This window comes from Lonchura striata, chromosome 1A, assembly GCF_050655825.1.
Source record: "Lonchura striata isolate lonStrDom1 chromosome 1A, ASM5065582v1, whole genome shotgun sequence".
Taxonomy (NCBI): domain Eukaryota; kingdom Metazoa; phylum Chordata; class Aves; order Passeriformes; family Estrildidae; genus Lonchura; species Lonchura striata.
In genome coordinates, this window is record NC_140741.1 from 13,040,393 (window position 1) to 13,059,307 (window position 18,915).

Sequence of the window (18,915 nt, forward strand, 5' to 3'; positions counted from 1 at the left end):
TGACTGCCATAGGCTGACTTGAAGGAAGAGAAAAAGAGGACTGAATACAAAGAGCTCAGGAAATGGAGCCAGGACCCTCAGCTGCTGGAAAGTCCTTCCAGATGTAAAAGTGCCACCCCAGCTGCCCAGAGCAGGAGACTGGCCAGGGGACAGTGACTGCTGTTGCCTAAATGAGGACACCTCAAAGATTTGCTTGCCAGAACTTTTGTGATGAGACTAATGTACTTAGTGTGTGATTAATCTGGCTTCATTTTATCATAGTAAAAATTGGGTGTGTAGTCAAATCTTATCATCTAGGTTCCCTCTGTAGGGAGAGAGGGATCTGAAGAATTTGATTTACCCACTTAACCTTAAACAAGCTGCCTCCTACAGATGCTTGTCTCTGTGCACTTTCCATTTAAACACCAAGAGCCAGATGAGACCAGAAACAGCTGTGTATGCTTTGATGGCAGCTGCAACTCAGATTTTCAAAGCCATTTTTAGCAATTATGGCTCCTAGTCTTTTTTTGTCCAAAATGATATTATAAGGTTTCAATTTTGTTTAGCTATTCTCTTTTTCAGCAGTATAGAAGTGCATGATGGCCGTGACTGAGCAAGGCAAATAACTTGAAGCACAAAATAACTTTAAGCATCCTACTCAGCAAAAGATGTAATCATGTCCATAAATCCTTTGCCTCTGTGACAAAGGCAGGCCCTGAGTACAAAGAATCAATCAGGAGATCAAGGTCTCTTTTCTGGAGCTGCCAAAGAGTGATAATCCCCTGAAACTTCCTTCTAATAAGTTTTGAGTCTTTTACAAAGTGAGATTGCTAAAAAGTCATTCAAAGAATAATTTTTAAAAGCCTTGGTCTCTTAGGTGATGCTGAGCCTCCTGTTCTGCAGGTTTAGTGTTCTCCTCATAGAAATTATTATTCCTTGCTGTGGTCATGTGGTTTTTACACTTGACAGTTATTCACTGGCCAACAGGGATGCAGTCAAACCACTGCAAACACATTCATCAGCCTAACATCTCAGGCTGAAGTAGCTCAGCAGTAATGGCATGGAGAGCAGACACATTAAATTTCTGTCTGCTTTGGCAGCTACGTACCCTGCGAGTGCAGAACTAAAAGAATTAAAGTTTTGCCATTAGCTTTCTTTTATATATTTCTCTGTTAATACCTGACAGAGCTTTTCCCCAGGCATGACAATGGCTAGTCAGGCAAGAGAAGGCTTAATAAACTGAGAGATGAAATCAGCTGGAAAAGGCTGTGTGGAAATTGGCAATGAGAAGTCTGTTCCCTACAGTAGAATTGACTGTAAAACAAAAATATAAATTTTCTGAATGCTGTTTCCTCATTTTAACTCAGGATGCTAAACCTCTGGAGTGTCTTCTGAAAAGGATGAATTTATAAACAGCATGACCTTAAATGAGTCAACATGCCCTTTCCCAGACATACACCACAGTAAATATTTACTGAGCTTTATTTCATAGGCATTAACTCATTGCTAATATAAAAAGCTTTCAGGCTGCTAGACAATGCAATAATTAATCCTATCATTCTGACACTTAAGAATATGCACAGTTTAAAATGATAACAATTTTCTTTCCTAGTTACCTTCTAGATATAAGTTAACCATGTATTTGTTTATGCTGTAATTTTCTTCTTCCATTTTATGAACTATTTTTTGTGGCCAGTGAAAGGGAAGGATAAGGATGAAGGCATGGATTTTTTTTTTTTTCTTTTGTCTTCTATTTAACTCACAGCAAGTAATGTTTTCAGACATAAGCATTGGTCATTCTGCATTATACTAATCCAGGCAAAAATACATTTAGCCTGGTTGTCTGACTACCCTTTGCAGGTCTTAGTGTAGCAATTTCTCAATAACTGCAGTGTAAATATACAAATCTCTCTTATCAACTTCTACACTTTAAATTCATGCAATACATACATTGCCTAAGAACTTACCCAACTCTTTGACTGAACAAAAATATTTTCAATATACTTCTGAGAGCACACCTGCCTGTACTTTAGAATTAAAAAACTGACATGACCCTTTTTTCCTAAATGAGACCATGAAAAGTCACAAGTAAAGTTCTGGAAATGAACATGGTGTCCTATAACCCAGATAAATATCCACAATATCCTTCAAAAAAACAGAACTGGGCACCATGGTATTTTTTATGTTAAGTTAAATGTACACCCTTAAACCTCTCTACCTTCACAGCATGGTCCTTCATGTACATGTGCAACAGAAAGATGTAAGAAAAGGCACGCTGGCAGCACTGAGCCCCTGTGGTAACAGAAGCAGCTTCATCTCCAAGCCAGATGAGTGGTTTCTCCTAGTTATTTATATCCCTTTTAAATTTTAATCACTTTATTTGCTTATTCTCTGCCAGATCCCTACTGACCGCATTCAGTTTTCCCTCCTCTTCCACTCCACTGTGCTCACAGAGCAGTGAAAGCTCTTTACTGCCAGTATCAGTCTACAATGTTGTTTCTCAGCTCAATGGATGCAATTTTTGCCTCCTAATTCAGGTGACAGGAGAGCCAATGGACAGAACTATGCTCCTGACCAAGCTGCAGAGAGAGAAGAAGGCTGGTGTTTCTTTGGGGTTCTGTTTTTGTGGCTGATAATAGGTTACATCAAGTATTGTAGCTCTGGGCATGTTTCTGTGGTGATTTCTCAAGCGATGAAAGAAGTGGGAAGAGCACACAGAAGAAAACTAAGGCTTAGTGAGTCATGGAGTTTTCTGTCCAAACTCCAGAGAAGAAACTCATCACCAACAGCACCCTGAGCTCACTACAATTCACAGCAGCAAAAGTCATTTGCAAGCAACAGCTTCTCCACAGCTTAATGAAACACCAGCAGTAATAGACTCTGCACTGACTTCAAGCACCAGGCAAAACTGATTTAAATTACCACAAAGATTACGACCATAAACACAATCAGCTGGCATAACTCAGTCTACAAAGAAAAAAAATGTATTTACCTATGGCAACAAAATTAGCCATGCTGTCCTTATCTCTGCTGCTGCAAGCACTTACAGCATGCATGTGAAAGTGAACATTCATGCTTGCACTAAGCATTTGCATGTTTATGAATAAACTGTAATCAGTTTGACATTATTCCTCTTTCTTGCCTTATTAGCCCTGTGAGCTCTTCATTCAGTCCTCACGCTTTGCATACCAAAAAGGCAGACAGGGAAAAACATCAACACCCTTGTGAAGTTGCACACAAGCACAGAATGTCTACATAAATAAGAAAATTAGACCCAAAGACTAGAGATCATGCTCCAAAGAGCAGCAATGTCTTAGTATTGACCACAGTAAACAGAGAGGCTGGGGAAATCTTGGATTTTTTTTCCTCATTTGTCTCTACTTGAAAGAGGGGGGAAAAAAGAGACATGCATGACTGATGGTAATGGAAAACCTATTTGTGTCCAATTCACTGGAGAAACAGTACAAGGACATATCATCTTTGTGAAAAAAATTGTCCTGTATTCCTTGAGCCAGATGAAAGTCCCATTATGTACAAAACAACACATGCCAATGAATACAGATTTGGGAGATCTATTATCTCAATACACTGCCTCGGTGCAACCTCTGTCATGAAAAAGGTTTCTTTCCAAATGCCTCCCACTGTCATAAAGTGTGACTTTTTCTACTAACCTAGAATAGATTTGAAAGTGCACAGCAGCACCGAGGAGTCAGTCATGATTAGGGCTCTCGCTGTGAAACAAAACTGGCACATGCTCCTGGAACCTACAGCAATTAGCAAGTGTGAAATCAAAAAGTCACACCACACCAACTGTTCGAAGAGCAAAAATAGAATGAAACAGCTACATCTCTATAGCCCTGGATGGCTTTGCAATTCAGAGGGACCTTTATGAGCACATTACAGCTTCATTCCCTCAGATGAGGCTGGTACTGATGTATTTGAACTTCTCAAAGTTTTCCTCTTCACCCCTTCAAGGTACTCTTATCTCAGATGCTGCTCATTACTAATTCCCTAACCTAACAAGAAGTCGGTGGAGGAACAAAAGATTTCTGAGATCTAAAGAATGATTATGAAGTGACACAGGTATGATAGCAAATATAAGGGTTGTTTTCCCCTTGCAGTGCTAAGAAAAAAAAAAAAAAAAAAAAAAAACCACAACAAAAAACCAGGCCCAGTAGTCTGCCCAGTGCAGCACAGAGCACTGGAGCCTCTTCAGCCTGCAAGCCATTGTGCTGCCTCTAAAATTTAAGGGCTTACAGAGCAACTCTATCTTTCACATCAAACTGAGTAACAAAAGAAAAAAAAAAAAGATAGAAAAAAAATTAAAAAAAAAAGTTTTGAGGCACCATCCTTGGTTGAAATCTGCTACATTCACATTACAAATAATCAATTCGAAACACAAAAAATGATGGCTCTGCCAGGAAAAAAAGCAGTCTGTAGCTACACATGGTAAAACAGAAGCTGAAAGGTAAAGTCCATGCTGGTTTACTAAGCTATCCTAGAAAAGCCTATAGCTCTCATTCAGATGCAGGTCAGAAAAGCACAGTTGCCTAATTTGGCCTGAATATAGCTGATGTTAATGTTGATTTATGTTTGTTAAGAGACCTCAAGTATTTTACCTGAAGCTGAAAATCTTGCATGTTATTGTATTCATACCTAATTTTTGAAAAATCATTATGAATATATTTGATGTCCACATCTTACATGGACGGTTTTTGTTTGTTTCATTGTAAGCATTTCATGTGAGCTATTCCCAGAAATTTCAGAAGGCTTTAGCAAAAGCAGCTCAAGAATGAGGAGCTAGGGAGAAAGACCAAGAGCACAGAGAGAATAATGATTATAATTCAAACAAAACTCCTCAAAGGGCAGAAGCAGCTACAACTGTGAGAACTAATTGATTTGATTCTACATACACAAAAAAATGATAAGAAGGATTTTGTACTGGTAAGATAATTTTTTTTAAGAGGGATTTAATTAAACACTCCTCAGATTTTTTTTTTTTTTTTAATTTTCAACTGTCAGGCATCATATCCAAAAGAAAAAAACAATACCATTCAGGAAGTAATTATCTGCATTAAATGTGCTATTTGACTTTTTTCCTGCTACAGTGATCTCTGCCAGAAGGAGAAACCAAGGAAGGTGGAGGAGGAGGGGGAAAAAAAATTGATTCAGCAATTTGAGAAGCTAAATACATTTCTCTGTGTCTCAATTAACAGAGGGAGGGTTTGTTCTGCAGGGGGAGCAGCAGCAGGTGGGGAGCAGCAAGGTCTATTTTAGTGAACATGTGTCATCTTGGAAACTGGAGGAACAGAAGGGGATTGACCCAGCAGTATTTGCTGTGAATAACAACCCCCTGAGCCACCACTCAGAGCTGCTGTTGCACCTCAGATGATCAAATCTGGGCTTGCCCAGCTCCAGCCACTCAGCCTCTGCCCTCCTCTGCTGGCTCCAGTTCCACATCACTTATTTGTTGGTCAGCTTTCAAGGTGGATGCAGTCCTTACATTTTTAGAGCCCTGTTTTAAATGTTTCATTTCTCCCGACTTTGTTTTAGCCCAGCTCCTGTTATCCTAGATAATTAAGAGTTGAAGTCAACACTTAATATTTAAAATGTGTTTCCTGTGTGTTTTGATGATGTCACCTTTCATATTGAATCCTTTCACTGGTTATCCTGCAGAAATTAAGGCTTTATCCTTTTCCACTCAATACTTCTGCTACCATTATTTGATGACACTCTTTCCCATTACCTGCTTCTTCTGCCAGTAGCAGGAAACACAAATACCTATTTCTGCTTCTTTCTTTACTGCTCCCTATAAATGATACTGTCTTGCCATCAATAAACTAGAATGCCTCCTTTATACAGAAGTTTGTAATAAATCTCAATAGCTTCTGTTGATTTGCTCCATATATATATTTTTAAAATTATATAAAAAGGAAGCATATTTCATATGAAACTTGCATATAGCTTGCTCTTATGTTCCTCACTTTTAAAATGAATTTTTAAAAACGAGAAAGATAAGTGGTTTTTATCTCCAAACAATTTAGCTTGTTAAATTCCTCAATGTCTCTCTCTATTTTCTGTATTGGTTGTTTTCTTTTTTTTTTCCTTGCTCCTGACTGATGTGGACTGATGCTGCTCCTGTGGAGACTAAGCTGGTTACCTCATCTAGCAACCAGCCCAATAGGTTTCCAGCCCTTCCAGGAGCTCTCACGGCTCCTTCAGCCTGCATTGCAGCCATCCAGCACAGCTATGGGATAATAAACCTATTTTAATTTGCATTTTCTGCTCCCCAATAGGATAAAGGTTTTGCATCTCCTCTGTCCTGTGTGAAGGACATCATCATCCTTAACACACAAGAGCTGGACCTGAAGCAACATGACAACCTCACCAATAATTTTGTTTTGAAAAGCCTTCAGTTGTGAACTATTTTCTAGTGTCAGTCATGGCAGCCCAGAAAATCCTTCTGCTAAGTTTCCTTTGATTTTTTGCACAGAAACAGTGCTTTTTGACAAGAGACCAGGAAAAGTCAGCCTGAAATAATCATGTGATCCTCTGCGCACGACTGCTGCAGTGACTAATCCCAATTTGCTCCCTTAACTCTGTTTCTCTCCCTTGCAGAAGGCAGCTCAGCCCTGAAAACAAATGAGAGTGGAGGAGAAAAGGCAATTTGTCCTCACATTATCTCCCCCACCACACTTCCTCCTACTCCAAACTCAGCAGCAAAGAAGAATGTTTTGGTTCACTAGCTGAGCCTACATTCCCAAATACTGTGCTAACAAACAGCAATGAAAGAATGTTTTTTTGCTTAATTATGTGACTCTACTGCTGCTGTTGCACCTGACGGGGGAAGATGAGAAAGTCTGGGTGGTTTATGGTACAAATGTAATGTGGGAAGTGCTCAATCCATACACTTGTTGGGCCATCATTCCTTTTCCCAGGATGTCTGAGAAGTCTTCACTCTTAAACTGAAGAATTTACTGAAAGCTGACATCAAGATTGGAAAATGCTCTGTATTTCTGTGATATGGTATCTTTCACTGCAGAATATCAAAGTACTTTTCTAATACATGTTAATCAGCCCTTACAAGATTGCTATAAATACAGTATCATGTGTATATGACTCATGTGGCTTATTAATTTTACATCACCTACCCTGCTGCTTGAGCAAGAGTGACAGAGCAGCATTCAGGCAAATTCCTCTGCGAGAATTTAGCCAAAATAGCAGTACCTGTGTCTTCAGGGGTCAATCTGCCTCAAGGCTTATTCTAGTTAGCAATATTCAGTCTGAGAGAAATGTTCCCTGCCTACCACAGCCCTCCCAGTACAGTCCTCTCAACAAAAAATTAGAGCATTTTTCTAATAAGAAAATAAAATCTAAAGCAATGTATAACACCTCCTAGGTTAAACATCCCATACTCTGCCACTGGTCTACAGCAGGGTGCAAGGAAGAACAGGAACTTTGCTGGGGGATGGATATGGATCCAAAAGGCATAGATCCTCAATGGGACTTGATTTTAATTTAAAAAGCAGGAGGGAAAAGCAATATTTAATCTTTTAAACTTACCTTATGCCCTTAACCAAATGACATTTTTACTTCACTTAATTAGCAATTAACACTAAGCTCCAGAAAAGCCCTTTGTAATTTCAGTGCTCACTCTACTCCTCTGGCAGTTAGCCCATTAAGAGGTTCCACTGACAGAGAAATGAAGATACGTGAAGGATTTGTTTGCTTGGTACTTTACTGGAGCTGTGAGCCAGGCAGATGATTTAAATGGAGACAAACAGGATTCTGTGCTCATACAGGTTGATGAGAGGTCAAGTGTATTAGCATGGGGTTAGCACTAGCCAGTGCTAGTTTAGAGGAGAAGAAGGTAAAATAATGCCTGGCTGTAAACCACCACACCTTAAACAAATGGTTAAAGGTCCCCCAGAGGGTAAATAATAGAGCTGAAACCACAGGAACTAGATTTCTTTAGCCCAGGCTCAGTGGAATCAAGAAAGGTGGATCAAATCACCCATTTCATAGTGATTTCTTTCTTTCCTGCACCCAGGATGATTGATGTGGTGGAATTCAGCCCAAACAAGGCAGGAAAGTTTCATCAGCAGTATCCACAGACGTGAGAAAACTGAGGCAGGGTGGAGGGAAAGGAGAAAGCTCCAGGAGCTGCATTGCTCTCTCACAGCAAAAAAAGGAGGAGAAAGTGAAGAGGAAGATGGTTCCTCCTGTCCCCCAAACAGGAGTAAGGACAGAGCAAGCAGTTTCCTAGGTGTCAATTAAACCCAGCACCTCCCACCCTTCCCACACTGAAACTCACACTCATTGCTTGTCTTTGCTAATGCTTCCTCTCCATCCTGAAGCCAAATAACTCCAAACTTCCCAATATTCTAATCCAAGAGCAGCTTCTGCAGCTAGTGTACCCCTGAACTCTAAGCCATCCATACCCACTACAAGTTTCATTCTGTAATTGCTACAATTATTTAGAACTCAAGCCTGCAAATTTTGATTTAAATGGAAAAACGTCAATTCTCTTTGTCAATTTAAAAAACACACTGAAGTTTAAACCTGTTTAAGTGATGCACTTAAGCCTTTCCTCTAGTAATTAAAGACTGATTTAAGAACTTTGCCATTTAAAAGGTTTCTATCTCAGCCTGGTTCTGCTGTACTGAAAGTAGTGTACATGGATATGCTCTGTCAGCACAAACAAGGACTGGGTGGTGGACATCTATTCTTCCTCCTTCATTTTTCCCCTGGTTTTACAGCATCTCAGCTTTGTTTTGTCATCTTTCGCCCCTTCCTGCTGCACCTCATTAAAAATGCTCTGACATTCCAGGAATTTCACCTGACACAGTAGGAGAAACCTGAGAAAATTCAAGTGCATCTGCTTGCATGTTGCAGCCACACAGCACAGCCCTCACCCTAATGGCCTTTGAATTGCCAAGAACGATCAATCCATGAAAAGCTAAGAAAAAAATTGGTGACAAAACACGTGCAATCACCAAGAGAGAACCTGAGAGACTCTGCTGTGCACTGGGATCAGTCAGTCCTGGACTGCCTGGGGGACAACAGCTCCCACAGCCTGAAAAGGCTCCTGAAAGGATTTAGCACCATTTCTGGTAGGGAACAATCTGGCAAAATCAGTGCTCTTATGAAACACCTGATGGAGTTAAAATGGAAGTGGCCCCTTATCCACAAGAGCTAATAACTTTGAGGAAGGGAAAAATTACTTTAGGAGCCTGCTTGTATTCTAGGGGAGGAAAGAAGAAGACAGTTGGGGGTTAAGGAGGTGAAGAAAAGAGGTAAAAAGTCTCATGCATTGGGAAGAGTAATTTATTTCTTTGAGGAGCAGAAGGTTGGGTGAAGCTGTGCAGCAATTTGGCAAATGAGTCTACCAGTTTTTGAAGTTAAGGCTCCCATTTTCAAGACCAAAAGCTCCAAATTTGGTACTTTCCACTAATTATATCTGCAAGGGAGTTGTGTTATTTATATGTATTTTAAATTGTCTGGTGACCTGGGCTGTATCTATTACAGACCAAATGCAGTTTGCATATCATTCATAATATAAATGAGGTTTGAAATGAACATAACTGTTTCATCAGAAGACATCCATTTATTGAGCTGGCATTTCTTCATTACCCAAAATATATGATAATTGTCCATGTAATTCCTTCAGCAATTTAATTGCTCACAGTCCTGCTCCTCCATGGAAATTATCTGTCAACTCTACATAATAATTATGCATCAGCCTCAGTTAATATTCAATCAGACATACATAGGGCTGGATTGAAACTGCATTCAATTCACAGCAAGGTGAGCACCTTTTTTTAAAAACCTACAACAATGAGGTTTTTACAACAAAACTAAAAACAATTCAATGATTGAAGTGCTACCATGGCACGTGATGTGGGGTATGCTGGCATATCACAAGAGATACAGCTTCTGCACATATATCATAATTCCAAGGTGAAAGGTAATGGTAAATCAGGGTAGTCACATTCTGCCCTGAAAGGAAGAGATTCCCTCTGCAGGAAGGGTAGGAGGCGGCGTTTCTGCAACTGGAAACAAATTTTGCATTTTGCACTAAACTGATCCAATTTATTCTAGTTCCACTGGAAACCTGACTCATTTCTGATGTAAGTTTGCTGCAAGCCTGCCTGTAAGTTTTCTGCTGCAAAGGGATTAGGTTCTGACAGGAAGCATTTCTCAGCCCTGGCACATCTGAGGCTGCGGTACAGATCTTGAGGGAAATCCCTGAAAGATGGAAACAACATTGCCCTCAGATCACATACAAGATACTAAAGTCAGGCTCCTTGTTTACTGTCACCTCCAATTTATCCTTTGTGAGACAGCCCAAAACAACTGTACCACAGAAGGAAAAGAAAAGCATGAAACAGTCTATGTGATACAAGCCAGCAAATCTGTCAAAAACATCTTACATGTGCGTGTGTGTGTGTGTGCCTATCCCTATAAAACCACAAAGACTATTCAGATGACTGGCTCAAAATAAATGCAAATCCCCTAGCCCCAAAAAATCTGACAGAAGAAGGTCTCAGCAGCTAAAAATGTAAGTTTGAAAACTGAAAAGGATAAACTGACAATCTAGGTCAGGTTTTGTGATCCATTGGTGGCTGATCTCAGCCTTTCTGAACCTTTTTTTTCCTGATCCTTACACATCCTCATGTTACAACTTAAAGGAAAAAAAAAAAAGAAAAATATCTGTCTCCAGATCCCAAACCTTTTGGTTAGCTAAATAAAGGGCTTTGCCCATCAAGGCTTTAGAATATTCTATTTTTCTTTAGACATTTATAGAGGAAAATACCCTGCAATGGAGTCTGTATTCAGAACCGGACATAAATCCCCAGAATAGAGACCTAGCCCAGTCACACTCTTTATCATCATGAGATCATCCAACAATGATACAGCATATGAAGCAACGGAAACAAGAGTGCATTTTGCAGAGGCTACAGCATTTTATACTCTCTGCAGTGAGTAAACAGGAAAATCTAAATTAACTGTCTGTATTGAGGTTAGCATAAATTACTGCTCCAGGGACTGCTGCATTCCTGTCACACACCCCACAGCCTCAAAAACAGCACCTCCCTACCAATTTCACCTCTTCTCGTAAAAACCAAATTTCTGTAACTGTTGTGGAGAACGAGATACAACCAGGTTGCAGCAAAATTTGTCCAGTATTTTCCCTTTTTTAGGATTAAAAAGGAGGCAACCAAAATTTGTTTGACAAGAAAGCTCAGCACTTGTCAACAAATTGAATCAAAGGTCAGTGGTGCCCCCATGGATCAGGTCAAGATCAGCATTTACTGCAACCTCAACCTCAGCTCCTTTCTTACAGAAAGTCAATTAAGTTACAAAAGAAATCTTAAAGGAGAAAGAATTAATACAGAGAAACTGTTACCTCACCCAAAATTGACCAAGAGACTGCCTGTTCCCTCAGGATCTCCCCAGCCCTTCAGCAGGAGGGAGGAGCATGTGGCCTTCCATTTTAATTGTTTCATTCCATACAGGTGGGGAACATTTCATACTAATTCCATGGCCCTATCAAGATGTGGAGTCAACAGACAGCAAAAGGCAGTTTGCAGCATCAGTGCAGATTTAAAATGGTTTATGTATCCCAAAAGTAGAGAACTTTAGAACAAACTTTCTCTAGACGATCATAAAAGTCTCTACTTCAAACCCCGGTCTCTGTGCCAGCCTTATCTCCACAGCCTCCACAGGTTACATTTATTTTGGAGGGGAAGTCTGACTGTGTGCAAAAATCAGACAGAATTTTCTATTGAGTTTTGGCCCTGTGTGCCTCAGAGGGAACCTCAGTGGGTCAAGGGTGATTCTTAAAGTTGCCAGTGATATTCTGATAGCTCTCCTGCTGACTTCAGAGGGGTTTATGTTCCTTAGACTCTGGGGAGGGGAAAAACTGTGAATTTGTTATCATCTTTAATGTCCATAAAACAAGACCTGAGATGCACAGCTCACGATGACTCAGAAATTTAAATTTTAGTATTAAAAACTATTTTTTTATGTCAAGATCACAAAAAATAACCTCCCCTAGAGCCAAAGAAATGCATCCGTCTATTTTAAATGTGCCATATATATGTATAACAAACAGTTAAAAATTATATCTTCAAACAGATTTCTGTACATCTGAGTAGGCTGAGGATCAAAAGTCAGGCTCAAATTTATGCCAATTGAGCTTAATATGGTAAATAAGGAATCTTCAGCTGGAGATCTCGGATATTTTTTCTGCTATTACACTCCTTCATCCAATTTTCCTGTTGCATTTCTGATACTTCAGCTTCCTGTACTGAATGGATATCAAGCATGGAATACAACATGGCCAAAAAATTCAGTCTAGAAAAAGTTCAGACTTAAGATGCAACAAAGATTATTTGCAAGACTAAAGAGAAAAAAAAAACAACCTTAATTTTTTTTTTTATGCTTACCTTAGCCTTAGTTATAGGACCTCAGAAAAAAAGATAATGACACAACAATGCTACAACTTCAAGTGCCATAACAACAAGAACAAAATAATAATAATAATAATAATTAGTAGTAGTAGTAGTATTATCATCATCATCATCATCATCATTATTATTATTTGTGCTTCTAAGCAAGTTCAAGGAAACACCTAATGTGCTTTTGTACACTAACTGAGGATCCTATTTCATGACAGAATTTCTTTATAGTGGTCTAATTTTACTTTACAGTAGAAGCATAATTTTCAGGTTTTTTCTTTATGGCCCAAATGGCAGTTCCCTAAAGATCTAAAAACCTCCATCTTTTTAAATGATCTCTAATTTTATGGAAATCTGTCACTTGACTGGGAAATGTCTGAAAGAAGAAGCAAATGGAAGAATTCTGGTATTTTTGCAGTTTGAATTAAAGAAATAAAATGTCTGGAAGAAAATTAGTTAGATGAAGTGTTAAGATGATGAAACATCTCTTTGATGCCCACTGAAAAGAGAACACCACTTTCTTGTCAGAGACATCTTACACATTTCAGCCAGTATAACCAAATAATAATTAGCTTTCCATGGCACTCAACAGAAATATAAAATAAAAAAGAACACATAAATGGTTACTCGAATAATGTCATTCAACATTTTTTGTATTTGAAGACAATTGAAGAGCAGCTTTTCACACCTTAGGGGAAAAAAGTTTTGCTCTTAAAAGTAAAGCACATAATTTATGCCTTTAAATAAAATAATCCTGTCTTTAAATAAACAAAAGTTGTATTTTAATAAGGCCATTGAACTAAAGTTGATTGTTGAAAACCAAAAAGATATTGATAGTTGAACTTTCTTCCTTAAAAATATTTGTAGGGAAAAAAAGTAAAAATTACCCCAAAAAATAGTTTGAAAGTTTCAGCTAAAAGGACAGCAGGTGACACCTCTCAACTCTAAGACAACCAGAAATACAAAAACCTTGTTTCTTCAATAGTTTGCTTTCTTGTTTTTGCAAATATGTGCAAATTATTCCTCTTTATAGCAAGGGCTAAACCATGGATTTCATATGAAAGCTCTACAGTGGAATGAAAAATAAAACCATCATTGACCAAATTACTTAGAGCCATCTGCTCTTTTTGAGCTGCTCCAACCAGACAAAGAGCAAGGGAAATTGCAGGATTTTCTAGGTAGCTCAGAGCCAGCACAGGCAGCTTCCTCTGCCCATCCTGCAGCTGCCACCTCATCCAGGGATGGAGCCAGGGACTGATGATGCCCTAAGTTTTAGCTTTCATATTTTCCAGGCTCTGTACTGCCTTAGTGTGCAACTCTGAACTTCACATACAGCGTTAGCAAGTTCTCCTCACAGTTTAGTCAGAGGAAACAATCCTTTTCCAGCCTGGGAACCAAGGACACCACTGCAGCTTTGGGCCCAAAAGTGTGAACAACAGTGACTTGAGGAGAGCAGTCTGGGAGAATGGGACTGGATAATCTGGAGCTGTACTTGGACAATGAACCCCAATATGGAAATGGACCAAAACTTATAAAAGTGTGAAAACTCATGACCCAGGGTCCATCTTGGGTGGAGCCACGGCTGGGCTCTTGTACTGCCCAAGGTGCAACCTTTGAAGGCCTTTTAATAAATCCCTCCTTTATTCCTCTAACTCTGTCTAGCCTCTGCTCCAGGTGGCCTCTGCAAGCATCACTGGGACATGGCAACACTGTCCCCAGAGTGGTTGGCTTGGAATGCTGTGGATGGAAAAGGTAGGAGCTGTCCTAGGAAACTGGGAGCCACCCTAGCCCCAGGGAAGGATTTCCATGCTGCACAGGCTCAGGGAGCTCCTTCCAGTGCACTTTGTCACATGCTCTCTTCCCATTAACCAGTGCCTAGAGGATTGGCCTGGAAATCTGACCCTAAAGTTTGGGAAAACCACAAGAGTCCAGAATGACAGGAATGGGACAGGGTCTGGAGCCACTGATCCTTGGAGCACAGATGGACTAACCTATGTCTTGCTCTTCTGACCGAGTTCTTTTTTCTTCTCTTAGGAGAAAACAAGCCTTTCCATCACTCCTTATCTTTCCTATTATCTCATCCTGCCCACAATAGCAGGTGACAGATTGTGGAGAGGGCTTTCAGAGATATTGTAAATGCTTATCTGCTGTAAATCACAGCTTCATCCCCTCCAGTGGAATCTGCTGAGCTCTACCAGCCCAGGGCCTGACTCTGCACACCAGCTGCCCATGTTCCACCTGTAATTTAAATTAATGAGGAACCAATGTTATTATTTCTGCCACAGAAAAGGAGCTGCCCACACAGCAAGAGAAAATAATGATAGCAAGCTCGTTCTTCAGCTGTAACTCTTCAATGAGTTTACAAAGGAAGAAAGCAGCATTACCCTGTTCCACAAATTAAGGTACAAAAAGGAACATGTAGCCAGTAGAGCTGGTAGCAAATCCAGGGGCAGGCTCTCAAAAGGCAGGGAAAAAAGACATCCACAAGGATTTAGGATATATTGGAAACCTACAGGAGCACGACTCAGAAAATTCAGGAACTGAGAAGCCTTATGTCCAAATAAAGCAAAGCTGTTCTAATGGTGAAATGAGAGAACAGTTTGCACATTTTTAAACATTTTCCAGTGGAGCAGGGGTGTCTTTGACTCTGAGCTAAAATCTTTCCTGCCTCTTTCAATCTGTATTCAGCTGCAAGTGAATAAACCAGCCTTGCTTTTGACAAGGCAGAGCACGGCAAGAAAAAGCCCACCACATGAAATTGTGACCCTATTTCAGAAAATGGGAAAAGTGTGGCAGCCAAGAGACAGCAGGTACATTTTTCCAAAGCTTGATAAAGATCCATATAAAGACCCTTAATATAATTGTTCCAAGGAGTTACAGCACATAGGGTGACTTCCAGCTTGGCACAAGTTCAAGGGAGATTCACCTGAGCTCTGAACTTGACCCACCCTCTCAGTTCTGATGGGCACTGCCAAACTCTCTACTCTGGTCCAAATCTCTCATTTAATGGGAACATGAGGGCTCAACATCCCTAGGTAAATTAAATTTCTGAATTTTAGGTCTATATGTATTTATTTCCCTGACCTGAAAGGAAGCCATCTGGATTAAAATATTCTGGCTCCAGCTGCCAATGAGGCTTAATTAACAGAATTAATGTGTGACAGGTTGTCCCTGCAGATCCAGCCCTTTCCAGTGAAGAATGACAACATGTGCATTTATGGCCGCAGGAGAATTCCGGGTGAAACTTCTCTCATTTAACTGTCCAATTATTAAGACAATCTGTGTGACCAAGATGGGGAAGTTTATCCCACATAAAAAAACCCAAGTCAAACCCAAATTCAACCAAACCTCCCAAAGTATGTTGGTATGATGCTTAAAATGGCAAAATGAGAGCCTGTATTTGGCTTATAAATAGATTTTTGTGGCAATGCTTATCAGTTCAACCAAATTCAACCAAACCTCCCAAAGTATGTTGGTATGATGTTTAAAATGGCAAAATGAGAGCCTATATTTACAACCCTATATATATAGGGTTGTAAATAGATTTTTGTGACAATGTTTATCAGTTTGTCTCATAATCACTGAAGTGGTTTAAAATAATACTATAATCCTTATTTGAGGAACTAGATTACTGTAAAAGTTCATCCAGGGAGTTAATTTAGAAAGTTCCTAGCAGAGTTGTGAAGCCACTCTTGATATCCTAATTTCTTACTCTATAATTAAACCTAACAGTTTGTCTAAACTTTTACAGCCAAACCCTACTCTGCTAGATTCTCCATCTCAATCTTCCACAAGCTTAACTAGTTCTTATGCTAAACACACCTAGAAATCGAGTGATTTCAAGCAGCTGTCCTCATATACTCACAGTGATGGGGCAGGTGCCAAAAGCATTCCAGGCATCACTGGCTGCATTGCAGCCTTCCCACAACTCTGCTGGAAGCTGCCCCTCTGCACTTCACCTGACACAGTTTTGAGTGAAACCTCATTTCCTCCTCCTCCTCAGCCTCAGTTTGTTACTTCTGGTCCACGTTTCAGCCAGGCCTCCAAAATACAGCATTGAAGTCATCCACGTCCCCATTTCTTCCCTGTGTACTCCTCAGAGCCCTGGAGCTGGGAATCCAAACCCAGTAAAACACACATCTACTGAAGTCTCAAAGCAGAATTGTTTTTAAAAATGTGAGGATTCCAAATGCCAGCTTATTTATCCATCTCCAATTGCAGCTCACCCTGCAGCACCCTGCACTGACAGAGATTCACTAATTATCCTTTGGAGGTGAGCTGGGCTACTCCAGCTTTGATGATCTGCTTTGCAATTAAATGTATTCCAGCAACCACATGGGGGAGAAGGAAAAAATACAGCTTCCAGTTCTGCAATGACCTACTTACAGCATTAAAGCACTGAGGGGAAGGGGGAGGGCTGGGGAGGAGGGGAGAGGTCTAACTACAGCTTAATGCAAGCTGACACTGGTATGGGCTTTAGAACACACAGCAATCGATATCAGATATGACTTCACATCCTACAGAAAATATTGGTGAGACAGGCAAAGTTAATGACAGGAAGAAATTAATAGAAGGCCTTTCTTCTCAAAACCTGCAGTAGTTTTAGTATCCACAATCCCTTTGTGCCTCCCCGGCCATTCCCCAAACCACAGCACTGCTAAAGTTTGTATAAAATTCACAACATTATTCAAGCTAAGGGAAACTTAGCACTCTCTCCCTGTACAGGAAAACCTTCTACTCCACATTCCCATTCCTCCCTCTCAAGGAATACAGCAAGGAAAGGAAGAGAATCTGATTTATTTAGCATCACTAAGCTAAGTCAACGCCACAGATTGATTCCAGACCTTCTCATTCATGTTTTAAGCCTGTCCCTTCCCCCAGTTTTTCCCCACCTCATATTGTCTTTAATCTTTAAGACGGTTAAGCAGAATCATTAGAGAAATGTGATCATGGGAACATTTTGCATTCTGTTAGTGACCCCAGAACACACTGGATTTTTAAGTATGGGATGTATTTTGGGACATGGTTTCTCTTCTCAGTATTCCACTATCCTGGCACAGACAATTTAATTTCTGTACTTCATACTAAGCATCATGTTTATTTGTGACAAAGTCAAATGACAAGCACACACTTAGTGCTATTAAACTAGACTGTCCCAAAATGACATATACTTGCAGCATATGAAATGCCCATTGTTTAAGTATCAGACAAAATGTTTTGAAAGCTTAACTGCAAAAATTGAGCTGAGCAACACATTAATAAGAATATAAAAGTCTTTCATTCCTTGGAGCCTTTTGTATAACATAAAGCAAAGGAAATCCCTTTAGCAGTCTGAGAAAATCCCCTTTAACAGTCTGAGAAAATAATCTGCCTTTTTTTTTTCCTTTTTTTTTTCTGGTGTCAGATGAAATATTAACCTTCAGTTCTGTTTCCAAAACTTTAAAAATATATTGGAAATATCAAATGCATGAATGTATAATAGTTATCCTCAACTACGGTATCTAAGGATCAAGAAAACAGAAAGAAAGAAAAAGAAAAAAGTGAAGGTGAATGTCATTTTTTTATCCTTTCAGTGCTCACCCATATGAGGAGCAACATCCAGCAGCACCACTTGCCCCAGCCAGAGGATTTTCAGCCTGAATTATCAGTTTCCTTCAGTATTCTCTATCTCAGTAGTTGCATTGCTGGAAGGATCATTCATATCTGTGGAATTTACTAATCCTCTTCTACAGCTGTCACAGAAATTGGCTATTCTCCCTTTCCCCAACTATTTCTGAGTCACACAACCTAGGGCTGTGAGCTTGTCATATCTGATAACTGAGGCAGGGCCAGACACAGCCTGTACTTGAACAAGAGACAGCCAGAAAGAGGAGAGATGCTATGGAGACGATGCTGGTTAATCAATGGACAGCAGATCACACTTTGCATGATTCTGCACAGAGCATTATGCCCTCAGCACAGCCAGTTGTGACACAGCAGACACAGCTGGAAACAAAAAGTGCTGCTCCTGCTTGAAATGACAGTCAGAATAGAATAATTTAATGAACAGCTCTGAATTAGTCAAAATCACTATGATCTATTGCAAGGGATAAATTCCTGCATTAATGTCCTGCAAGAAAGTTGGCAGAAAAGTCCCTCCATTCAAATCACAGCAAAAATCCCATTTCTCAGCCAGAGGTCTCATTTAACACCATCTCCAAGCATCACTGCATTGCCATGGAACGTAGAAGCTCTAATCTCAAATTTACTCAGTCTGCAGCAGAGCATCAGATAAACCAGAATTTCCTGGAGTCAGTCAACTGAACCTATTTATAAACCTTCGTGCCATGGAATGTAGGAGCTCTAATCTCAAATTTACTCATTCTGCAGCAGAGCATCAGATAAACCAGAATTTCCTGGAGTCAGTCAACTGAACCTATTTATAAACCTTCGTGCCTCCAAAATCCAGGCAAGGTTAAAGTGAGCAGGCAAA

At 39.9% G+C, this 18,915-nt stretch overlaps 1 protein-coding gene across 3 annotated transcripts in view; it reads right to left on the reverse strand.

Moving 5' to 3' along the window:
• Positions 1-18,915, reverse strand: part of PTPRO (protein tyrosine phosphatase receptor type O) — a 145,541-nt gene that overhangs the window by 75,168 nt on the left and 51,458 nt on the right. Inside the window, exon 1 of one of the 3 annotated variants that reach the window (XM_085569939.1) lies at positions 11,395-11,442. The exons of the other annotated variants lie outside the window; for them this stretch is intronic. The gene's annotated coding sequence lies outside the window, so the exon portion shown is untranslated. Of the gene's footprint in view, positions 1-11,394; positions 11,443-18,915 lie in introns of those variants that run through there. 3 annotated transcript variants of the gene reach the window in all.